We start from the raw sequence: 5,901 nt of genomic DNA, 5'->3' as shown, positions 1-5,901 counted from the left end.
GTGAGGAGAGGGGTCCAGACTGAAGTCCCCTCCACCCCTTCTCCACCCAAGGACACCCTCACCCCCAGCACCATGTGTGGCTACTATGGGAACTACTATGGGGGCCGCGGCTATGGAGGCTGTGGCTATGGAGGCTGTGGCTATGGAGGCCTGGGCTGGGGCTGTGGCTTCCGTGGACTGGGCTGTGGCTATGGCTGCAGCTATGGCTCCCGCTCTCTCTGTGGCTGTGGCTATGGCTGTGGCCGTGGCTATGGCTCTGGCTTTGGCTACTACTATTGAGGAGGCCATGGGGACTCTCACCCTCTGAATGTCTAGCTAGTGATTCCCCAGGCTGAACCCCACCTGTCAGGTGATTTGTCCCATACACTGCCCAGCTCAGATAGGATTTGCTGGGCCCTGGTGTCCGCATCTGATGCCACTTGATATCTGGGAGGATATGAACTCATCCTGTGAGCTCATGTTCCCCTTCACATCAGGATGAGATGGGCATCACTGCTATTTCTGTAATTTTATGTTAAATTTGCTCTTCTGTTGCTCTAATACATTTTAAAGTTCCTAATGAATCTGGAAGAAAAAACTCATTTCATCTCCTTTCATTTGTTGTGCCGTGTTTTCCTTGTTCTTTTGGCTGTTCGTAGGATAACAATGATTTTTCTTCAATATTTCTTTTTGCTGTACTGGTTCCATGATATGTAACCACGGAAAAATCTGTGAGCTTTGTGAGTCTCAGCTCTTCTCTGGTAAAAAGAATAGGAATTTTCTTCCCGCATGATGGCTTTAGCTCTTTATACTGTTTGCTGTACAGACTTATATAGTCTTTTACTTGGTACTTTAGGTCATATAAAAAATTAAAGAACGTGCCCTAGCTGGCTTAGCTCAGTGGATAGAGCATCAGCTTGTTGACTGAAGGGTCCCAGGTTCAATTCCAGTCAAGGGCACATGCCTGGGTTGCGGGCTCAATCCCCAGTAGGGGGCGTGCAGGAGGCAGCCCATCCATGATTCTCTCTCATCATTGATGTTTCTATCTCTGTCTCCCTCTCCCTTCCTCTCTGAAATCAATAAAAATATATTTTTAAAAATTAAACATTGTGAATATCTAAATTCACATTTAAACTCAGAGATTGTCTAACTGGCTAAAATCAAACTCATCTGTATATTTTGTATAAGAAAATCACTTTAAATATAAGTGTGTATGTGTGTATGTGTGTGTGTGTGTGTGTGTGTGTGTGTGTATGCTCACACATGTGTGTGTCTAAAGGAGAAAATTTGTAGGGAAATAAAACATTTTGAACTGAATGAACATGAACACAAAAGATATACACATGTGTGATATGCAGTGAAGGCAGCGCTCACATGGGAACCATGGCAGCCCATTTTACATTGGAAAAGAAGAAAGTTTCCAGATCAGTAACAAGATTCCACCAAACCATCAGCAAGGAGCACTGAGGAGGAAGGCAGGGAGGAGATAATACAGGCAACCGCTGAAGTCAGTATCATCTTCTAAAAAACAGGAAAAGTAAATGAAACCAAAAGCTGGTTCTCTGAAAGGTTTAGATTGATAAACCTTTAGCAAGACTAACAAAGAGAAAAGGAGAGAATACGCATTTTATCAAGAGCAGGAGTAAAACGGAGGCATCACTACAGACCCTACGGCCATCACCAGGTCAGGAAGGGGTCAGGCGTGTTCGCTCAGTTCCTCGTTGACACAGTGGCTGCTCACGGAGCTGGGACTGCACACACGTGTGCTTTGCTGAGCCACCTTCCCCCTGGGGGCCTGGAATCTTGCTGGTGTCTCTCTGATCTCAGGCACTGAGTGTCCAGGGCCTTCCTGGGGCAGAAATGACACCTCACAGACGCACCCTTCCCTTTGCTGGGTGGGAGTGAGCTCTGAGTGGCCAGTGGAGGAGAGACATGAAACGCCTGCCCACGGACCCCGGCGGCTGCCTGCTCTTCCCCCGCTGACCAGCTGTGCACCCCACCTCTCTCCTGTGACAGATCTTTGCCATGAGAACAATGATGTGAGTCCTTCTAGCAAACTCCCCAAAGCAGGACGGGGGTGGGGACCCCAACACCATGGGGCCTCCTGGGAAAGCACAGCCATATTCGTGTAGAACAGGCAGCCATTTCCAGGGTCTAGGGCAGCCGTGGGCAAACTACGGCCTGCGGGCCGGATCCGGCCCGTTTGAAATGAATAAAACTAAAAAAAAAAAAAGACCGTACCCTTTTATGTAATGATGTTTACTTTGAATTGATATTAGTTCACACAAACACTCCATCCATGCTTTTGTCCGGCCCTCTGGTCCAGTTTAAGAACCCATTGTGGCCCTCGAGTCAAAAAGTTTGCCCACCCCTGGTCTAGGGGTTTGGAAGGTAGTGACCGAAAAGGGGGTTGAGAAAAGCCTGAGGGGTTTGGAGGGAGGGGTGTGGCCCCATTTAGGATTTGGTTACGGCACCTGCACCACAACACTAGGTTTTTCAAATCACAGAACTGCACGTTGCAAGAATGAAGTTTTCTGTCTATATTTTTGAGAAGAAAACATAAGGAAGTACTTTGAAGCAATGCGGACTTCACAGGTGATAGTTTGTGGTGGAAAATGATGCAGAAAATTTACCATGGGCTGCACAAGAGCTAAACTAATTGAGAAATATGATCTCACTTTGTCTGAAAACTCCCAGCGACAAAGACACGGTCCCTCTAGGAGAGGAGGACATTTTCACACACTTTTCTTTTCTTCTTCCCTCTCCAATTTTACTTTCCTTTCTAGTTTATTTTCTTTTTCCCAATTATCCCCCCGCACCCTCTTCATCTCCACCCACCCGCCTCCCCCTTCATCTCTCTACTGCTGTCCGTGTCCATGAGTTCTTTCCCTTCTTCTTTATTTTTCGCTCAATCCCTCCACGCAGCTCCCTCCCCTCAGAACTGTCAGCCTGCTCTCCGTCTGTGAGTCTGTCCCTATTTTGCTAGTAGTTCAGTTTGTTCATTAGGTTCCACATCTGAGTGAAACCATAAGGAATTTGTTTTCTCTGACTGGCTTATTTCATTTAGCAAAATGCTGGCCAGGTCCATCCATGCTCTTGCAAAGGGTAAAATTTGGCTTCCTTTTCTTTTCCTTCCTTCCTTCCCTCCTTCTTCCCTCCTTCCTTCCTTCCTTCCTTCCTTCCTTCCTTCCTTCCTTCCTTTCTTTCTCCAAGGTCAGGAATCTCTTTCCTTCTCTCCTCCTTCCCTCCTTCCTTCCTTCCTTCCTTCCTTCCTTCCTTCCTTCCTTCCTTTCTCTCTCTCTTTCTTTCTCTTTCTTTCTTTCTTTCTTTCTTTCTTTCTTTCTTTCTTTCTTTCTTTCTTTCTTTTTTTCTTCTTTCTTTCTTCTTTCTTTCTTTCTTTCTTTCTTTCTTTCTTTCTTTCTTTCTTTCTTTCTTTCTTTCTCTTTTTCTCTTTCTTTCTTTCTTCCTTGTTAACAGCTGGGCAGTATCCCACTGTGTAAATGTTACGACAGCTGTTTTCTCCCCTCATCTAGGGTGGCACTCGGGCTGTTTCCAGGTCTTGGCTACTGTAAGTGATGCTGCAGTGAATACTGGGGGCATATATTCTTTCGAATCAGTGTTTTTTGCTTCTTCAGATATATTCTCAGAAGTGGAATTGCTGGGTCATAAGACAGTTTCATTTTTAGTTTTTTGAGGAAACGCCATACTGCCTTCCACAGTGGCTGCACCAGTCTGCATTCCCACCAGCAGTGCACGAGGGTTCCCTTTTCTCCACATCCTCGCCAGCACTTGTCATTTGTTGATTTGTTGATGGTAGCCATTCTGACAGGTGTGAGATGGCACCTCATTGTGGTTTTAATTTGCATCTCTGATGATTAGTGACGGGGTGAGCATGTTTTCATCTGTCCCTTGGCTTCTGTACGTCCTCTTTGGAGAAGTGTCTATTCAGGTCCTTTGCTTGTTTTTAATTGGATTGCTTGTTCTTTTGATGTTGAGCTTTATAAGCTTTTAAAATAAATTTTGAATATTAAGCCCTTATCAGATGTATCACTGGCTCTCCCGTTTAATTGCTTATCTTTTCATTTTGTTGATGGTTTCCTTTGCTGTGCAAAAACATTTTAGTTTGAGGTAGTGCCATTTGTTTATTTTTCTTTCTTTCCCTTGCCCCAGGCGATATATCAGAAAAAAAAAATACTGCCAGGAGGAATGTCTGAGATTTCACTGTCTGTGTTTTCTTCTAGGATTTGTATGGTTTCAGGTCTAACATTTAAGTCTTTAATTCATTTTCTGTTTATTCTTGTGCGTGGTGTGAAAAGATGGTCTAGTTTTCATTTCTGCACACATCTGTCCAATTTTCTCAACATCCAATTCTTTTCAAAAGTCACACACTTAGAACTGGTAGAGCAACTGAAGTAGAAATATAACACACATTGTCACCTTTCCTGGAATCAAGCAAAAAGAAAATCCCAAAATCATAAAATAAATTATATCACACAAAATAAACACACAGAAACCCAGCTGCAAGGCCAGGCTGACCAGGTCATTAGGACACAGGGACACAGAGTGGTGCGTTAAAGTGTCCTGATCGGCAGCGATGGCTCTGTGAGGTGGAGGAGGTCGGGGTCAGGGGTAAAGGTCACATTCCCTCCATGAGGCACAGAGTGGGGATGAGGACCGACAGTTAGTCCCCGACAGGGGCCCCCGTGCAGGGACTCAGCAATCACCCCGAGGCTGTGGGGGAAGATGAGCCTGTGAGGTGACACAGAACACAGGGTTCAGGGCTCGGGAAGCAGGATGGGACGGAAGTGGCAGATAATTTCTCCTGTGTCCTCAACAGTAGTAGCCAAAGCCAGAGCCAGAGCCACGGCCACAGCCACAGCCACAGAGAGAGTGGGAGCCATAGCCGTAGCCACAGCCCAGTCTGTGGAAGCCACAGCCATAGCAGAAGCCACAGCCCCAGTCCAGGCCTCCATAGCCACAGCCTCCATAGCCACAGCCTCCATAGCCACAGCCTCCGTAGCCGCGGCCCCCATAGTAGTTCCCGTAGTAGCCATACATGGTGCTGGGGGTGAGGGTGTCCTTGGGTGGAGAAGGGGTGGAAGGGACTTCAGTCTGGGCCCCTCTCCTACAGGAGCCTGTGGTGGGGGGGTGGAAGGGGCCACGGAAGGTTGGCCAGCTGGCCCTGCCCCCGATCAGGCTGGTGGTGGGGGGTGGAAGGGGCCACGGAAGGTTGGCCAGCTGGCCCTGCCCCCGATCAGGCTGGTGGTGGGGGGTGGAAGGGGCCACGGAAGGTTGGCCAGCTGGCCCTGCCCCCGATCAGGCTGGTGGTGGGGGGTGGAAGGGGCCACGGAAGGTTGGCCAGCTGGCCCTGCCCCCGATCAGGCTGGTGGTGGGGGGTGGAAGGGGCCACGGAAGGTTGGCCAGCTGGCCCTGCCCCCGATCAGGCTGGTGGTGGGGGGTGGAAGGGGCCACGGAAGGTTGGCCAGCTGGCCCTGCCCCCGATCAGGCTGGTGGTGGGGGGTGGAAGGGGCCACGGAAGGTTGGCCAGCTGGCCCTGCCCCCGATCAGGCTGGTGGTGGGGGGTGGAAGGGGCCACGGAAGGTTGGCCAGCTGGCCCTGCCCCCGATCAGGCTGGTGGTGGGGGGTGGAAGGGGCCACGGAAGGTTGGCCAGCTGGCCCTGCCCCCGATCAGGCTGGTGGTGGGGGGTGGAAGGGGCCACGGAAGGTTGGCCAGCTGGCCCTGCCCCCGATCAGGCTGGTGGTGGGGGGTGGAAGGGGCCACGGAAGGTTGGCCAGCTGGCCCTGCCCCCGATCAGGCTGGTGGTGGGGGGTGGAAGGGGCCACGGAAGGTTGGCCAGCTGGCCCTGCCCCCGATCAGGCTGGTGGTGGGGGGTGGAAGGGGCCACGGAAGGTTGGCCAGCT

Source organism: Myotis brandtii, unplaced genomic scaffold (genome assembly GCF_000412655.1).
Source record: "Myotis brandtii unplaced genomic scaffold, ASM41265v1 scaffold139, whole genome shotgun sequence".
NCBI classification, from domain to species: Eukaryota; Metazoa; Chordata; class Mammalia; order Chiroptera; family Vespertilionidae; genus Myotis; species Myotis brandtii.
The sequence above is the reverse complement of the archived record's forward strand: the minus strand, read 5'-3'. Positions refer to the sequence as shown.